Source organism: Pyxicephalus adspersus, chromosome 2 (assembly GCF_032062135.1).
Source record: "Pyxicephalus adspersus chromosome 2, UCB_Pads_2.0, whole genome shotgun sequence".
NCBI lineage: Eukaryota > Metazoa > Chordata > Amphibia > Anura > Pyxicephalidae > Pyxicephalus > Pyxicephalus adspersus.
Genome location: NC_092859.1, coordinates 16,103,393 through 16,123,766, shown reverse-complemented (window position 1 = coordinate 16,123,766; position 20,374 = coordinate 16,103,393). Strand labels below are relative to the sequence as shown.

The 20,374-nt window shown below is 38.5% G+C and overlaps 1 protein-coding gene across 1 annotated transcript in view; it reads right to left on the bottom strand.

Annotated features, from left to right (window-relative positions):
* LOC140322325 (adhesion G protein-coupled receptor E3-like) overlaps positions 1–20,374 on the bottom strand; it is an 88,800-nt gene that overhangs the window by 35,754 nt on the left and 32,672 nt on the right. The gene's annotated exons all lie outside the window — the stretch shown is intronic.

Genomic DNA, 20,374 nt, shown 5'->3' with positions numbered 1-20,374 from the left:
AATACCCTTTGCAAGAAGATCACCTTGGCAAATATAAAGCCTAAATTCCTTTACTAAATCCCCCCTGCAGTGTGCCATTCTTGTATAGAATGCCATGTATGTGACCTGGGCTCAGAAGAAGTACTGGCTGTCAATGTAAAGACATTGAGCCACTAAGGTGCTGTGGAAAAAATCTCTGGACTGAAAGTAAATAATTTTTTTTTTGTCTTTTGATAGGCTTAGTAGGCTTAGTAGATAGGACAATCAGTCACCTATAAATGTAACCCACAAGTTCAGAATTCCAATATCCAGCAGTGTTATGTAAATGTACTATTTGTAAAACACACAGCCATGGTATAGCCTAGAGAAAGAATGAGATGAAAACCTCCATCTCCATTTGACTAGTATCCCTTTCACACTATACATTCTGCATGATATTGCCAACAGGAAGGAAAGATTTGTCCACATTGATTGATGCTCACAAAAAATTGATTCAAAGTTTCTGGGAAATACAGAAACCATCAGGAAATGGTTCCAACAAAACTGCCTTCTCCTGATACAATATGACCATATCCCACCTGGAGAAATACAGCAAGCATTGTGTCTCTATACTGTAATTCCAGGAGGAAAATACTTCCCATTCAATCCTCTCTGTGAAGGAACTAATATTGATAATAACCCCTTTCGATATTTAGTCTTGTTGTTTTTTTGGAATCCATCCTAATAAAAAAAAGGTTTGGCACCACTTAGGAAGAAGTAAATACATTTATAACTCCTAAACATTTTTGCTCTACCCTAGGGCTACCTAAACCAGAAGCACAATAAGGAATACCCACTGTTAAAAGAACCTCACAGCTTTCACTCTGACCCCTTTACATGTATGTGTGGTGTGTTTGGTAAATAGGAATTGCAGAGAGATTAACAAGTAGATTGCAACATATGTGATCAGTTTATGCCACATGTCGGAATTTAGTTAAATGTCAATATCCTAAACTAGTAAGTGTGTTAGGTAGTCTTTGGTGCACACATAACATTTAGCATCACAGCTTATATCTGGTAATACAGCAAGTTATTATTGAATTGGTGTAAATTGTCCATATGTAATAACTAAATAAAACAGGATACCGGCACTACTAGACAATAATACCACCACTAAGCATATAACTAAACAGATCACAAACCTAAGGGTTTCTTTGGTGTAAAAAAATGTAATACAAATTATTGAAAACATCACATGAGCTGGAATATTTTTATTCTAAGGACTGCACAATGTATTGGATGTTGTTTTAAGCTTTAATTAATCACATTTATTTATTTTACAGCTTTACTGAAAAGTTTCAATAAACATTTTTAAAATGAAACACCTAACTAACAACAAACAAGCATAAATGGTATAAATAAAGAAAGAAAGTAGGAATATTACAAACGTTATTCATAAATACCAAGGAATACTTATTATAGTGCCCACAAGAAGGAAAGAAGAAAAAAAATGTTTAAATGTATACTTTGGATTGAAAATCACTAAGAATGGTTAATTTAGCTCATTTTAGGACAGTATGAGGACAGTATAAATCCATTCTAATGATCTGTTCATCTCTACGTAAAAAAAGCCAATGTTGTACGCCACAAAAAAAAAAGCTGGTATGAAACTGCAACTAAACTTTGGGATTAGTCACAAATATTTTTTTTTTAACATTTGTTATTTATTTATTTCAAGGGGGTACAGAAAAAAGATAGGGGAGGCAATAGTGCAATAACAGTAATAACCAGCATACAACAAAGATGTGCAAACCTTGCAATTGTATTTACATTATACCATTCAGTTACAAGAAGTACGTTACAAAATGAGAAACCATTAAACTGACATGAAGGATTTTAATAAACACAAATAGAAAAAGTAAACATGGGAGGATTGGCCCTATCATTGGGGGAACGCGAGATTTGGGAGGGCTCGTAAACATGTCTGGAAAATGTCTCATACATGTGGAGATGGACAAGAAATGTAGAGCTCCAGTAGTCTAGCTTTAAGTAAAATAGTTATGGCATTAAGTGGGTCTCTTGGATAAAAACTATTTGTGCTATTTGTTTGTGTAGCCAAAAAGATGGATTGCTTTTCAGGGGTATTTAACCCTTTGACGTTGTATGAGGCAATATTGATCAGGCCCATCTTAGGTGAAAGGGTCTAGTAGGTGTTGCAATGAGACTGAGGCAGGGGAACGGGTCACCAGGGATGGGCGAGAATACCTCTGGCATTCTTGCGAAAATGTTCTCGAACTTCCAATTGTTACGCAAAATTTCGGCGAACCGATTTCGGAAGAGGAAATTAAAACAGGAGGATTCCCAGAGCTCATTGAGCCCTGGGAACCTCCCTGTTTGTGACTGTGGGAACTGAACTGCAGATGAACTCTGCAGTTCCACTACGATCCATGGGGCACTAGAGGTTAATTAACCTCTAGTGCCCCGGGGATCGCACACTCTTCTCAATAAATGCAGCCACAGCAGGTGGCACAATGAATGTCAGTAGGTTCTCCTTTGCTGGGCATCTTCTCAATGATTGCAGCTGTTAATTAACTTCTAGTGCCCCAGGATCTCAGTGGATTTCCAGGGCTGCAATCTTTCTGTTCGGCAAGAGCTCGACCTCTCTGCGAATCGGAAGGCCGTTCTATCTTACATTTTCGGTAGGAGAGAAAGACCCCATTCACCTCGAGATCGAACTTAATATTCTCGCTCACTCATTTCTACGGGTCAGCTCAACTAAGAAGCTAAGGGCAGTATCTGCATGAGCGGTTCTGGTGTGAGTGGTCAGTAGGGGAGGTAGGGGTTGTTGGGTAAAAAAGGTGGGGGGGAGATAAGAACACAAATATAAAACACATTCAATACAAAATAAACAAATTAGGTGCAGATCAGCTGCACAAATTCCCTTGGAAAGGGTGGCTCAGGTGGTCTCCAAGGGAATTTGGAGACCACCTGGGCCACCTTAATCATTGAGTGATCAAGGTAATGTTGGCTGTAGGTGGGGAGTACAAATAAGGACTAATTTCTTAGGAAAACTAAGACAGACCCTGTAGGCCAGGAATGGGTCATGAGTCTGACAGTCACTTCCAAGATTCATGGCGGGGCAGATGAAGAAGGTTGCAGTTGGTTTTGGTTTGTTCTTCTCAGAGGTACAGTCAGAGGTACAGTATGGGCAGGGTAGGCCAGTCCAGTGAATTCACATGAGGTAATTAAAAGGTGCACAAGAAAGATGCTAGATCTCTTAGCTAGTCTCCTGCTTCCTCTGTGTGCATAAAGTTAGAACAGAAAACCCCAATTGTACTTAATGTTGTTATCTCTCAGCATGGTTATCAATGGCTTTGAGGCTCGAAGGAGCGGTAAGTTGTTGCGGGAGAGATCTGAGAGAGGAACATCATGGGTCTATTGTTGAAGGTGAATTCCTCCTGGGATCTGGCCTCTTGCATGATGAGTTCCTTAGTAGTAGGAGTAAATGTGGCAAATAACATCCCTGGGTCTGTTTTGGTCTTGGCTTTTTGGGCCCAATGTCCTATGAATTCGGTCTATTTCTAAAAATTTGTCTCAGTTTCTGTAGGAGATAATTGAACAGGGAAGTGGCAGCTGCGTGAAAGTCTTTCGGCTAAATAAATTCAGGCAAGCCACGGATCCTTATATTATTACGGCGGCTCCAATTCTCCAAATCATCTTGATGGTATAGTAATTGTTGGAGCAGAATGGAGTGTTCGTTCAAAGTGTGGGTATGGCTTTGTACATGGCTGCTGAGATCATCGGTCGCTTATTTTAGTTCTTCTATTCTAGAGCCTAGGTCAAATCTAAGCGTGGCAAGCTTGGATCAAAAAGAATTTTGAATGTGTGTAATATAGGATTCAAAGTCCATTTTGGTGGGTAACTAGCTGAGGTATGTATCTCTGTCCCCTGTATCAGAGGAGTCCATGGAGGCCTGCGCTAGACTAGGGGGTTGCAGGGGCTCTCTATCTTCTCTAACAGGAGACGGTGAGGTAGAGGATAATTCTTTCTGCATTAAATCAGATGAATCCAGGCTTGCCATGGCAGCATAAGTGGTATTGAGCCTTGTGACGGGGCCACTCCCACTAAGACAGAAGGGTCTTTAAGCGAGCAAAAAAGTTTCCAATCTCTCTCTTCTGAGAGGATTGGTTATTGGGTCTTCCTTTGCCCATGGTAATCAAACAATGTTCAAATGTAGTTGTAGTAGGATAAAGAAAGGTATTGGTTCCTGGTATCTGTGTTTGTAACGTAATGTCCAAACCACGGTACCAGTGTACAAATCTTGTTGTAAGGTATTGTCTAGAGATCAATAGGTATAGTCGTGGGGTCCTTAGCGGTCGTATCCTGATCCAGCTGAGGTGAATACCAGGCTCTTAAAGCTACCAAGTAAAGGTCTGGGAGTGGATCACCTAAGGTTGGCAGGCTCCCAGGGATTATCATTATATTCCAAGGGAAACAAAAACTGGAATTTCTTTGAATTACTAAGATATTATCTCAGCTCTTTTGTTCAGCAGTGTATGGATATGTGGATTATACCAGGTAAGCAGTAGCAGTAGCACTTTATATATGGAGAGTGCAGTAACCGAGAGCAGGTATCCAATAATGGAGTGTTGTCCCCGTAAAGGGTTGGAGCATACAGGAAGTCGATATGCAGAAAGGTGTTATGCTGACCGTGGAGTAAAGTAAGCAGAGAAGGGCCAGATGTGTGATAATTATAATCCCAGATGGGGTGGATGGAGTCCACTAGTGTTTTGAGCATTTAATCCACAGCAATGTGTCCTCCAACCAGGCGGATGGAGCTGGATTAAGACAGAAATGAGAGGAGACAATGGTAAAGGAGATCCTTGGCCTCCTGAAAGGGAAGACTCTCGGGCGCCACGTGGTAAAGATGGCTGCCCGGGTCCCCACTATAGCGGGATTCCTCGCTGATATGTTTGCTCCAGAGTGGAGGACATTGAAGTGCGGGGCTTGATGAGGTGCCCAGCAGTACCGCCAAACTCTGCGGGAGCTGGTGGAACAAGATTGTGAATAAATCCCTCTACACCAATGTAAACAGATTGTCATAGTTCAAAGTAAACAGATTTTAAGTGTCTGATGGAATATTAATTCGCAGATAACCTATAGGCTCTGGGGCTCATCTAAATGGGATCTTAGAAAAAAAATTCTATAGGTGAAATCATCCAATAAACCATTTATGGCTCTATTTATAAATCAGGGAATCCGATTACCAGGTGGAGATTTTTCCAGGTCCATGAGTTTGAAAGGCAGTATTTGATTCTGCCCCAGGGAAAGAAGCCTTTTCTGATTTTTTTATGTAATGATATTTCCTATATAAAAAAGAGAACTGGAAATAGTAAGGCAACAATAGGAAGCAAGCCAAGCTGCTTCTCTTTTAGCAAAGGTTTTGCAATGTATTTGCAACACTGACAATCCCTAGACAAGTCATTGTGCCTGCTTTGCATACTTTTCAGACAGATTTACAATTGCCCTTGAAGCAGATTACCACAAACAAGTTTAACGAATATTTATTTTGGTTGTGCAGATAGGTTCTTTTTTTTGTTCTTTAGAAAAGAATGAACTGATATTTATGTGTGTATTTATATCTGTATCTATAAATATATATATATATATATATATATATATATAACAACATTATTTTACATTTTTTTGGTTAGCATTGTATCATTCCAAGTAAGAAGCCCCATGTATTACCAAAATACTGGCACTAAAAGAATAGGGTTTATATTTAAATATATATTTGTATACCACAATTATGAACAGATAAAAAATATTTGTATAATAAATCCTACAAACACTAAAAACCAGACAAGAAAAAAACATCAAAAGAATAAGAACTTATAATATTTGATATCTGGCGGCAATTTTGGGGGCCCAGTTGGCCAGGGGAATTGCCCATTCAAATTCAACAGATCGAACTAGTTTTAATACCAAAAGCAGGCAGGAGATAATCAATACTCTGCTCAAACAAAGAGCTGTCCTGTGTTTTTACTTAGCCTAGATATCAGGAAGGCGTTCAATTTGGTCCTAAGGCCCTATCTTACCTACCTGCTGGAATACTGCGGTTTAGGGCCCAATGGGTCACCAGACAGGATTGTCCTCTGTCACCATTGTTATTCACTCTGGCGATGGAGCCACTGGCAATAGCCATGAGAAACTGTACTGATATTACGGGATTGGTGGTTGGTGGCCAACAGCATAAATTGTGTCTCTTTGCAGGTGATGTTCTCTTGTGCTTGACGAACCCTCGGGTGTACTAGCCTAACCTGCTGTCTGTACTGCAACATTTTCAGAAGTTCTCAGGCTTGTAACTAAATAGTGCTTTATTAAGAGGACTCAATATCTCATTGTCATCTGAAATGGTGGCATCACTCAAGGCTTCTTACCCTTTCCAGTGGGAAGAGAAGTGACTTATTAGAGGTATTAGGGTATATGCATTTCACCTTTCTATGACACATTATACTCTGCCAATATCCCGAACCTAGTGTGGCATCTCACTAGCCTATTCGAAACTGGAAGAGATACCAAATCTCATGTGGGTACTGACCAATAAAATTTCTACACAGGTTTTTCAAATGATACAACAGAAAATGTCCTTTATTTGGGGGTCTAGACAGCCCCATGTCCCAAAACAAACTCTTTTCCAGCCACAGAACGAAGACGCTTATCTGTGCCAAATCTAGGCTCGTACTATACCGCTGCTCAAATAGCACCCTTGTCAGCATACCAATTGCAGGAGACACCTCCCAAGTGGGTCTCACCTGAGGCCAGTGCATCTAAGCCAGTATCAGTGGAGGTCTTATTATGGATTCCTTTCTCCCGGTGGAGGCATATAGCGAATCCTATCCTAAGGCACTCCCTTCAGGTTTGGGACGCGGTAAAGAATCTGGGCGGGTTAATATTGTCTCCTATTCCTCTTGGTACTATCATTGGAAAACCTACTGTTTGTGCTAGGGATGAAAGACCCACGGCAATTCCAATGGTGGGTGGCAAAAGACTTATATAGGCTCCACCATTTCATTAGTTTCTTTGAGATACTTATTTCAGGATTTCAAAATTTAAGGAAAATCATGATGCCCCAATGTCAGAAAACTTCCACTATCGGCAAATTAAGTATTTTGTCCAAGCTAGACTGGGAAGGGGGGTCATCAGGCCTGTTCAAAATTACTTGGTTTGAGCAGGTAAGTGTACAGGACTCCTAAGTGAAGGGGGTGATCTCGGCTTTATACAGTGCTTTATTGCAGAGCCTTGTATGTATAATTCCCTATGTGACACGTTGGGAGGGCGATCTAGGCATGTCACTGGAACAGGAGGAATTGGAGAAAATTCGGCACACGGTGGCCCACTGCATTATTAAAGCATCGGCAGTGGAAGTCAGTTACAAACTACTCATGCGATAGTACATGGTCTATTCGACATGCAAAAATTAAACCCACTTGCTCTAGTGGATGTTTCAGGGGATGTAAGACTGCAGTGACATTGTATGATATTTGGTAGGAATGCCTCAAAGTGAAAAAATTCTTGACATGCATTTACCAAATGGCATACAATATAGTGGGCCGCTCTTTTCCCAAACAGCCTCTGGAAGCTATTCCAAATTTAAAACCATTGGTTTGGACTAATACCCAGTTCAAGCTACCTTACCTGTTCACATCTGCTAAAATGGTCCTCCACCCCGACATTGGCGCAAGTAAAGCACAACGTATTTTGGTTCTTAACAAATGAGAAAATGAGGGCTCTACTTGCAGACTGAATGACCAAATTCAGAGAGTCTGGACACTGTGCATTAATTACTATTTGCCCATAGGATTGGATCATTCTCTTTTATCCATTTAATTCCCCACACACGACCAGTTATGGAGTAATATGAGATGTGCAATTGATAAGTGTACAACCTGACCCTTCCCCCGCCCCTCAATTTTTCCCTCCCCCATTTTTATGTTTTTGGTGTTTCATGTTACCTGGTACCCTAAGAGGTCCCAGGTTTTGTTATTATGCAACCGGACTAAGCAGGGAAATTTTATACTCAGGGAACTGTACTGTTTTGATGTTTTAGTCACCTGGTTATGTTGATATATGATGTTTGGTGTGTCCCCCCACTTTATTTTTCATTGTTTACAGCTCTTAATTATATACAGCTTGTTTTTTCAATTTGTTATATCCCTATTTTGTAAAATCCAATAAAAACCTATTGAAACTAAGAAAACATTAAACAAATTAATTCATCTCTACATTGAAATGTTAAAAATGTAATATACGGTGCTCTGCATAATATTAAAACTTAATTATATACACTTACATATCATGGTGGACTGCTATGCATTCACTCACATTGGCAGTCACCTCCCACAGGCAATACCTTTTTAGCTCCTATTTGTAAGTATAAAAATCCAAATATAAATGTGGATTGTCTTGGAATCTTAGAGGCATTGTAAAACATTAATATTAAAAAATAGAAGTAATAAAGAATAAATATTGTGTGTTGATAGCCTTATCAGTAAGAAAGGACTATCTAGCAGAAAAGGTAACACGGTCTTAACAGATAATATGGGCCTGATTTACCCTCCCTAGCGGTTCATTTCTTTCTGGTTTTATATGTCTAAAAGTGGTACATTGTTTTTCATGAAAATGTATTTTACAGTATAATAATAGTATGAGTATAATAAAGTTTGAAACACAAAATCATGTAAAAATAATAAATTGCATAAATAAAAAAAAATCTATATTTTTTTTTTAATTTTTAAATTTTTTTAAATAAAAAAAGATACATTATATACTCATACTATTATATATACTGTAAAATAAATGTTCTTGAAAACAATGTACTGCTTTTACACATATAAATGCAATGTATTACATTCAATACAGAAACTTTGCATTGAATGCAATAAAAGAGGTTTTTGAATTTCCCGTCCCGCCCAACGTACACACGCACCAACGTCACCGGGAACTCCCTGGTGACTCATTGGGGGAAGAAGCGGGCCGGAGACAAAAGAAAGAACAGAGAGATCGTGGCGATGGACAACGCAGGACGCCGGCGGATCAGGTATTTACTATTACCTTCCATAGGTTTTCCTCCCCCAAGTGTGACTCGGGGTTACCGCTAGGGAGGTTAATAAATCTTTTTTTTTTTTGTTTAAATCCTGGATCTGGTCCAGGATTTAAAACATTTGCTAGCAAATAGCAAAAACTTTCAAGAAATCAATTCCAGGTTTACTGGATCACTCAACTTCACTAATGAAAGTGTATCCTCTCTATCCTTGGAGAGTTTTAATAAATAAGGCCCTATGTGTCTCACAAGACAGCTATAGGGAAAACGCTTAAAAGCCCCAGGTTGTTAAAAGGATGCCAGCAAAATAATTGCCCAGAAGCAAAAAATCTCCAGCAAGGACTTTCCAAAAATCATTAAGTGTCAAATCAGTATTTTAGGAGGGTTTATGAATACCAGAAAAAACGTGTTCACAGACCTGCGCTGCTATAAATAGGGTGGTTAATCACTGCCAAGATTCCATGTGCCCAGGAGTTAGCCTGCCTAGATAGTGTGCATTCCAGGACCTGAATTGTGTAAATAAACATAAATTCTGTAAATAAACATATTTTCTGGAGTACACGCCCCCCCTAGTGGCCAGATGTGTATCTTCATGGGAAATGCCTTCCAAGTTTTATCGCGGAAGTCCTGGATTCTATTTCCGTAATTTTAGCCCGATAATGGTACGGGTATTTCAAACCCCTTTTTTCGCTGTTCATATGTTATAATCCGGGGTAAAACGTACTATAGTTACCTCGTATTATAAATATCTTAATACTTACTTCAATTTTTGTGGAAGTTTATTATTGTTGAACAATATTCGATCCCAAATGATTTTTATTACCCTGAGAACAACTTCAAACATGGATTCAAATTCTAACGAATAAATAGTTTATTTTTGTAGTACTCAAGCTCATGTAAACAAATATATAATTCAAAATGAGCTCTCTTTTTTACATAATATATATGGCATGACATATCTGATATATATAAATGTTGTCTTACAATATTGCTTTTATTTCACAACAATACGTGTGAAATATGCACACCATACATTAAAATTTATGCAGATCAGATAAAACCATTGATGCAAAAATGGTTTGAAGCTCAGTTGTTCATTCAAACTCAGAAATCTTTTAGCCTTTAAATTCAAAATGGAATTGCATTGTCTTTGAAGTAACAACCTATCAAAGTTGTGACCAGGAGGGTTTGGTTTGGTATGTTCCAAAGCCACAAACAGTGTCAAATCAAGGCATGATTTTTGGCATTTTTCAAAATGTCGTCCTACAGGGGAAAGTAAGTTAGAATTTTGGATATCAGTTTGTTGCTGAGAAACCTCTGGACTTGCACTTACTAAAATTAATTTTAGGTGTATCAATGACATTAATATTTCCTTATATCCTAATATCTCACCTTGTGTAAATATATGACAGTATTTAGATAACATTTGTTTCAAGTGAGTTAATTGCTTGGTATATGGTGTGATCAAATGTATTTTCCTTCCTGTGTAAACTTGGATTGGTTGGACCTGTAGCGAAGACCCGTCCGATCCATTTTTTTTGCTCGATTAAAGGCCTTTCTTACACAGGTTCCAGAATAGCCTCTGTTAAGTAATCTATCACTAAGCTTTTTGCTTAATTTTTAAAGTCTTGATCGGTTTAACATATTCTTTTGGGTCTCATAGGGATCCCTTGGATGGTATGCTGAGGATGTGCACTTTGAGTTGAAAGGATTGTATTTCCTGCTGACTCCAGGAATGGTATTTTATGTGAATCCACTAAAATGGTAAAGGAGAGGTTCAAGGGATTTTTATTGACGTACTGAAGTAATTTGTCCAAAAGTTCCAAAGAATGAAGATATCATCTATGTACCTGTGCCATGCTAGAATGTCTAGCCCCATCATCTGTCATGAGGGAACGCTCCCCACCTCTCAGGTACAGGTTGACATATGACGGGGCACAAGTAGTCCCCATCTCAACCCCCTGCATCTGGAGGTTTAGCTGCTCATCAAAAACAAAAACATTGTGTGTAAGGATGAATTCCAACAATTCCAGAAAAAAATTTATTGTATGGATAAGTTGTTTCTGCTTGCGTTTGAAGAAAGGATTTAAATAACTTCCACTCCTAAAGAGTAGGGAATACTACTGTACAGTGTTTCTACATTTACTGTAACTAGGCTGTTGAGAGGACAGTTTAAGCCTTTCATAATTTTCAGAATATATATCGAGTCCTTATATGAAGGTAAACTTAAGGACTGGGGATGAACGAGCGAATTTATTAAATTATGCAAGACCAAATTTTTGGAACCTGCAAGACCAATCAGGGGAGCGGACCTGTCAGCTCCGCTCCCCTGATTGCTCTTGCAGGCCTTTACTAGTTTTATGTATTCTTGGATAGAATTTCTCACAACACATACTACGGGGTGGCAACAGCAATCAGGGCAGTGGAGCATTGTTTGGGTGATCGAATGCTGAATTTGAACATCATTGAAGTCAATGGTGGGATAATTCAGGTTATTTTTAGGGACTATTAAGGGGTGCAAGAAGAATCAGATTGTTCTTGCAGCCCTTCACTAGTTGTATGTGTTCTTGGATAGAGTTTCTCTATCCAAGAACACGGGAAGCCCTTTGTTCCTGGATAGAGAAATGGGTGCAATCATTGATGAGCTCAGTGTGCGATCCCCGGTGCACTAGAGGTTAATTAAGCTTTCCTCAGCCAGTCAGGGAGCACTAGAGGTTTTGAATGGAGAGACTTCTCCCCATTTAACTTCTAGTGCCTTAAAAAAAATTGGTAGAACTGTTGTGTACTGTTTTCAAATTACCAAGGAACTGTTTTCTGCTCGCTAAGCACTGGAGAACCTGCTGACATTGTAATGTAAGTATATCTTACTCTGTAACAAACTTTCCAGCACAGTAATATTATGATACATCTGGTACTTTTTTTTTCGCAGTGGATAAAAGAAAAATGTAACAAATATTAATTAACCTCTAGTGCCCCAGGTATCGCAAACAGGAGGATTCCCAAGGCTGAATGCACCTCTGGGAATCCTCCTGTTTTAATTTCCTCTTATGATGGTTTCGTGAAATCGGTTCACCGAAATTTCGCGGAACCATTGGAAGTTCGAGGAAATTTTCGCGAGACTGCCAGAGGCATTCTCACTCATCCCTACTAAATATATGTGGACGCAAATAGTCATCCAACAATTTACTAGCATTAGATGTAAGACTAGCAATCCCAGAAATTATAGAGTGACCCGGAGGATTCTCTATGTTCTTCTGAGTTTTAGGAAGAGCATAAAAAGTGGGTGTTTTTTTATTAATTAGCCTGATATCAAGTGCCTTACCAATATTAGCCAAAAAATAGAACTGAAAATTTTACTGTCACTAGGGTTAATAGGTTTATACCAATTTTGATTGAAAGTAAATTAAGGCACATTTTTGTATAGCGTGATCGATCCATAACAACCACTTTGCCCCACTTGTATGCTGGTTTAATTGCTGAGTCAAGAGCTACTTGTTGTTGACGTGTAAGAACATTTTTACTTTTCATAGAGGGTGTATATTCAATTTCAGTTGTTACACAGGTAAGAAAAGTTTCTACATTTTTATTAGTAGACAAAGGTGGAATCATTATCCATTTGTTTTTATATTTTTGGGGAAAAATGTAACTAGTTTGTGGGTGTTTTTCTTCCTGCCCACAATTTGCATCCTCCCATAGTTACATGAAATCATTAGGCACTTTCAAAACTTTTTTTGTATGGTTTAGTGTGTTTTTAAGGGCATTGTATAGACTGATTTCCTCAATCTGTTCTATCAAATGTATTTCCGAGCAAAAAGGTGTAGATCTGTCATTGTCTTGAATTTTGATACATTTTTGTCATCTTGTCAATAATGTGAAAGCTTATTTTCTTATTTTATTCTTTTAAGCTGCGTACACACTTCCAATTTTTATCGTTCAAAATGAACGACGAACGATATACGATCGTTCGCAGATATCGTGCAGGATCGTTCGTCGTTCGTTTACCAACGATAATAATTGGAAGTGTGTACGTAGCTTTAGTTTATTTTCTGTTAACAAATGAGCAGTTTAAGTAAACATAATTTGCAAAGATAACAATCTCTATTTCATTGCTAAATCAACTTCAAGACTAGAGAAGATAGACTATCATGGAAGAATCTGGGTGATCCAGCAAATTTGAAATGGATTTCTTAAACTGATTTGCTATTATTTGGCAAATATTTTATTCCACATTCGTTCCAGGTTTGCTGAATCAGCGAGCTTTCCCCAAGTTAGTCTATCTTCTACAGTCTTAGAAAGCTTTAATAAATTCGGCCCAATGTTTTGCATTAAGAAAGAACAAAAAAACATTACATATATAACAAATAAAAATATTGTATAAAACCGCAAAGCACTTGAACTGAGTATATCAATTCGGCTGTACCGATCTATGTATTTCAAAATGAACTGCAGGAAAAGTGACTTATTTTGAGCAAAGTAGTTCCCTTGTTCTCTTCCTCAAAAGTTAGTTCCCCTAAGGCATCACTTCTTCTAAACTCAGCAGATCTTCTGTGTTGGTGCCAGTAATAGCTCAGCTTCTGCGGTTTTTCCGGACAACTCTCTGTATAGAAGCATTGCAGGTCCCATACCCAGGAGTTATTTCAGGTCTCATACCCATAGTTGTGTCTATGCCTTCATCTCCTGGAGAGCTGACCAGGAGGATTTATGAGACCCTTAGCTCATCAATTCATGAATATAGAATGGCCTGAAGGTGTATCATAACCTGTACTATTAATGACACCTAAACAGAAGGGAACTCTCGTTCAAGAAAGAAAGATGATTGCTGAAGTTTATGATGAAGTTTATTTTTCCTGAACCTTCAATTACAAACTATATGCAGAATTAATTTTAATATTATACTTACAAATAATACCATTATTTACCGTTATTATACCAAAATGCTGTCTTAGTTGCGTATCTAAAAAAAAGATACATTCTGTTTATTATGGCAGTGGAGTTGGTTAGTATATATCGGACCTGATTTATTAAATGCCTCCAAGACTGGAGAAGATAGACTATCATGAGAGAACCTGGGTAATCCAGCAAAGCTTATTTCACTGTTTCATTATGGATGTATTTAAATGTCTTTGTATGCTTTCAGTAAGGTATATTTCCTCACATGGACTTATTTTAGGCATTGATGTACCCATTTGGTGTACATGGTGTATATGTGCTACATATAGTGAAGATTTCAGAGTTTATCCACAAAGGATATTGATTTCTCCTACAGCTTTGGTACCTCCGAGGCTTGACCCTGAGGCAACAAAGGGAAAAAAACACATAGTAGTGAAAATACTAGACATCCAGCCTGAAATACCTTTTCCCATCGCCCATCTGAACTCACCTTTATGAAACACAGGTCACCTCTGTACATTGACTCTAACCTTTTAGAATGGTGAAACTGATATTCTTGGTGACTCATATTTGGTTGAAAATGTTTGGTTATTCCTATTCAATAAGTGCTAAAAATACCCACCGTACAAGACAGAAATTCAATAGACTCCTATTTTTCTGCATTTTCTGCCCCTATTCTTTTCTTTCATGTTCACAGCCTGCTAAATTCGCCCATGGAAGAGAGGAGAAGAGCGACATGTTCTTTAGTTCTAATAAACTTTATTTCCTAGGCTGACAATGCTGATCCTCCATAGGTACAGTAAATTATGTATGTGTTGTGACCCTAGGATATTAGGTATCTAACTTTTTGGATCACAAGGTAAAAAAGAAAAGTATTGCAGCCATCACATCTACAGACTGATACACTTTAAAAAATTTTTCAGCTTTGTTTTTGGGTTAGATACACTTTGGTGTCTGTTTTCAGTTTTTTAGTGTATGCTGAATACTATAAAATATAGAAATATCAGGACTTACTCAAGAGCATTGTACTGCCAGACATGGCTTCTGAGTCTGTCTTCTTGAACTGAAATCTATGGAATTTTCTTCTATACTCTTCCCTTACCTGGTAATGTAATGAGGAACAGTTAGGCTTATTTACCAGAGAACTATGGAAAAACATTAAAGATATTAAACTTAGGGAACAAAGAAAATTCACATTGCCTGATGGTTGAATAATCAGTTCACACAGAAGATGTACAATCCCTGAATACAGATTACAGATGGTGAAAATGTAGGACATGACCTCAGGACAGGAGGCCAAAAATCCAGGTACAGCCCTATATGAAGAACTGGATAATGGCTTGAATGTCAGTGGACTCTGGAGTCAAATGATTATACATAAAGCTAAAACCCAAAAACAATTTTTTTCAGATTCAAACACAACTACATCATTTTTTCCAGAGTGGTTGAGTTTGCGCAGATGTCCTTTTTATTGCTGTATTTGTCAATGAACAGGGACAGCAATACAAATCTGAGGCTTTTTAGATGGAAGCTTCATTGATCTAATTCAATTATTTCCAATAAAATAATGAGTTCTGAAGGTAATCTAAAAGTGAATTCAACAGCTGACCAATCGTAAACAACTAGTTTTTGGCTCCTCGGTCAGAGGATGTGTTATGTCATGAATATAATTTTGTGACATTTTATGCAAATATTGAGGGGTTCAATTTGAAGTGCACAAAGAGAGATAACACACGGACTTGAAAGATTATACTATTTAATAATAAAGACAGATAGATAAAACAATGCAGTTACAAAGACTTAGATATAACAAAAATACTTAGCTGGGGAAGTTGCATTCATCCAAGGAGTCTTCCAAATTAAGGGCTTGGCAGATGATCAAAAAACATGTTGCATACAGTTAGTTCTGGTCAAGACTAGTTAATTAGGTATGGCACTGTGTAACTACTCAGGAACTAAGACAATGGCCAGTGTTTGACCAGTACTGACCAATGATCAGTATTTTACCTTATACGGATACCAGTTACAGGATATGCTGCATTCCTTTAGGATGACCTCATATAGGGTATACATATACCAGTATATACTGGTAAAGCATTATTGTTGGTGAGACATAATTGATATTAAATAAATTGTGCTAACCCAACAGGGTGGACAATGAGGATGTGTTGGTATATATTGAGCAAAAATCATCTTGTATGTATCTAGCACAATCAATCAAGAGCTCCCATCTCTCCTGTGGTTCACCCCATCCTAACACCAAGAAGGGAAAAATATTCTACATGCATGCCATATTTTCAGATGTCTAACCAAATCAGAAAAATTATTGGCAGCAGATCTACTTGTGTAGGTAAGACCATCAGTGTCTTCATTGTGACCTCAGTCTGAGATATTTGCAGAATCATTCCGAATTAATTGACTAGCATTTGACTTGCCTCAAAATTATTTTATATGCCTTTAGTCTTCTATAGAAATTCAATTTTTAGTTTAGGGATATAACTGAAAGCTGCTGTTTGTCTCTATACTGTGTACATTGTACTTCTCGCTATTGAAGAAATCTGCATTCATGCCATACCTACCGAATGTGTTTAATAAGTTGAAACATTTGCATTGAAAGATGACAGCTTCTTATTGAGGAGCACAAAGATAAGAACTAGGAGAATGAAGTTCATCTAAGGAAATTCATTGTAAAAAAAGGGTCAAAGATGTATAACAGTGATCAGATCATCTTCAGAAAGATATTCTACTTGGATGATATCAACACATTTGTTAGATCAAATATTTTCCAGTCATGCTTTCATGTATCTGGGGAGGTTAATAGCCCACTAAAAAAACCTCAATCCAGTTTCTCCCAAAATCTGTCACCCAGGGACGGTCTTTTGTTACTAACTCAGTGTGTATCAGAACCCAAAATATAATTAGCTAGACATTTGAATACAGTATAGGAAGTTTCCTTTATATTCTCACAGTAATAAACACACAAACTGGACCAAGAAAACTCCAGACGTGATCAAGTCTGAGCCAACAACTAGAAGGAGCACAGAAATATAATCTTATTACATTGATGTAAAGAAGAGAGAAGAACTTCAGGCAGGGTAATTCTTTGAAACAGAATTAAAATTAATACTAAGAAGGGCAGCTTTTGCAAAAGAAAGAAGTCTCTGGGGAAGCATACTAGATAAAGAGAGGATGCAACTTCAGAAAAGTAGATGGCGGAGAAGAAAGAAGAATCTTAGGAAGAGAAATTGGTGCAGAAAAGAGAATATCAAGGTATTTACCACAGAGAGATGAAATGCTAAATGGGTAATTAGTGTAGATAAGGCTTTCATAAAAGTAAATTGTAAAGTAAAAAGAGGAGAATCCTGGGAAGAGTAATTAGTGAAGAACGGAAGAAGAGTGGGTTACATGTTAAGTTACATGGTGATATAATTTTCCTACAGGTTCCTGGGGATGCCAGGCCCAAATTAAGCAGAAGGATTATACTAAACATTCTCCAAGAACTGTTCACCCTTATGAAGGTCCCAGGAGAGGAGGCCATGGAGCCCAAGATAATGGCCAACACCACCATCCTCTGGGTCTGCCACAGGTAATAGAGGGAAAGAATAATCTTGGGAAGGGTAGGACCCGATGGAAGAAACCTGCCAATGGATAGACTGATCTGGGAGATTAAACGTAAGTGTTATTTTTTGTTTTGAGTTTACTTCTTCTTTAAGGAAGTCAGAACACATATACCTTATTCTCAGTCTTGTGCAAGCCCAGCAGGGCCAGTAGTTGTCCCAGGAAGAGACATCCACACAGAGCTGCCAGGATGAAGGTATGAGCGTTTCCTATAGACCAGCACAAGGTGAATGTGAGGAGTGACAAGTAGAGACATACGAGGGACACACTACCGAAATGCCCAGTCTTGAAACGAGATATCCAGGTTTTGACAGTGCTGTAGGAAGGACACTTCTCCCCCAGTGTTTGTGACATCTCAGTGTGAATGTCCTTTGCTGAGTTGTCAAAATGGGCCTGATTGAGGGTTGCTGGATCACCCATGTTCACTAACGAAAATCTTCTCCAGCCTTGGATAGCTTTAATAAATCAGGCCCAATGAAAAGAGATGAGGGAAAATCTAGCAACTGACTAAGGACTTGTTTCCACTTTCACACTGAGGAAACGTGTGTTGCATGGCATGCTTGGGGCACTGGGTTGCAATTTGTTCCTAATTACCTAAGCAACCCAAAAGCTTTTTACCAGCACACTGCAGGACAATGTGTATGTGTACACTGCTCTCCTCTCACACATGGAGCACAGGTTCCCCTTCCCGGACTGCTGGCATTGGCTTCCTCTATCTTCATTCTCTGTATGCTGGGGACAGGGCAAATCTGTCCAAATAAAGTTTATTGACTATGAATGCATCCTGCCACATCTCCCCGTCATTCCTGTGCCTCTCTGGCAATCAAAGTAGCAAAAGAAAGAGGGGCAAAAAAGGCCAGGCTTTATGGCTATACTGTGGCAAGATCCAAACTGTGATCCATACAATTTCCAACAATGATATTACCACTGGCTCTATGTGATGTGCTTGTACAATAAACCACATGAGACATTGACACATGAGACATTGACAAATGAACATTTCCTTAATATTAACTGCTGACTTGACTGTGTGATTTCTGGCCCTGTGACAAATGTGGTTTTCTGTGTTGCGTGTTGAGTGGTAGGAATCATTACTGAAAAAGAAAGATGTTTAAATTGTAACATTTTCTAATGTGACATCATTCTTCCCTATATATTCTGCTGGCAACTGCACAAATATAGTAGCTGCCATGATTTGTAGGGAGTGTTCTTGGCTGAATTAGGACAGTAATTAAACCAAATGATAATTTAACAATTTTAACTATTTTATATCCATGAACTAGTGTGTGGAAGAGAATGTTTCCTACAAAAATCTGCTACCTTAATGCCGCCTTGTCTAGCTTTCATAAGATTATATGTGCATGCAATGTGTTTTAAAAAGGCAAAAGGCCTGAAACTGGAGCTGAACATTGTCTTTGATATATAAGATACATAGTAGGGCTAAAATAAACTACATGGGAAAAATAATGGTCTCTGTTGTCTGCCCTGTAAGGGTGGTGATTAAAAAAGTTCAAAATGTACCCAGCATACAGGGGTCTATTTAGCACATTACAACTGTGGATGTTGGAACTAGTGTTGTTGTTCGAATTCGAATATGACTGTTTGAATTTGGGTCATCCTGACCCGAATCTTGTTGGATTTGATGCCCCAAATTCAACCCTCTCACAATGCCTAGTGACCTCCCCCATGATATCTAGGGCCCTCCAATAACAGCAGGGATGCCCCCTCCATGTTTGTTGTGGCAGGCAGCCGATTGGCTGTCTGTCACTGCATGCCACACAGGCAGCCATTGGTACAGATATTTAATTCTGATACCACTTGCTATCAAAAAAGCCAGAAAAACATCTGTATTTCTGTAAAAAATACAGATATTTATTTTTGATAGCACTTGCTATCTATCCAAAAGGACAGAAAATGTTATGTATTTCTCTACTAAAAATACAAATGTCCTAATTATAATTCACACAGCTCCATTACAAGTGATATAGGCCTCAAAGTAGATAAAGGCAGAGGGCCCTGAGGGGGGTGCTTGGTAAAAATATATTTGCCAGTTACACAGCTCCATATCAAGTTAGAGACAACCTCAGAGAAAGAGTAGAGGTAGAGGGCCACTAGGGTGAGGAGTAGAAGTAGATGCCGAAAGGCTGTGAACGTGCTCTTCCCATCTTGATGTCGGGGGTGTTAAAGTCATTGCCGATCCAAGCCTTATTCATGTTAATAAAATTGATTCAGTCGACATTTTCTGCGGAAAGCCGAATCCTCTTGTCACTCACTACGCCCCCAGCTGCACTAAACGCTCTTTCAGATAACACACTTGCTGCTGGGCAGGCAAGGATCTGAATGGCATGTTCTGCCAGTGTACATTGGCTCCAAACTTTCAAAGTGGTGGTTCCAGAGTGGTGACTCTTGATATCCTCTAATCTTTTGAGAGTATTTTTTGAGAGTTTTAGAAAGAGTATTTATCTTTTTGCTTGAGAGTATTTAGAAATATCTATGCAATAAATACCCATTAATGCAAAAAACACTCATTGTTCCTATAGAAAATTCAATAAGCTCCTAATCTACAGCATCTTCAGTCTCTGCTCTACTGAAATCTCTCAGAAAAGCCTGCCCATCAGACTGCAGAACACATTTTATATATGTTACAGAGAGAAAGCGAGGGAGGTGTTTTTATACCTAACACACTTTCTATCCTAAGATGACAACACTACTCCTCTATAGGTACCTTACAGTTAGGATGTTTTCTCAGCTTAGTTGTGTTACTGCCTGGATCACCAGGTTAAAATAAAGGAAAAAATGCCT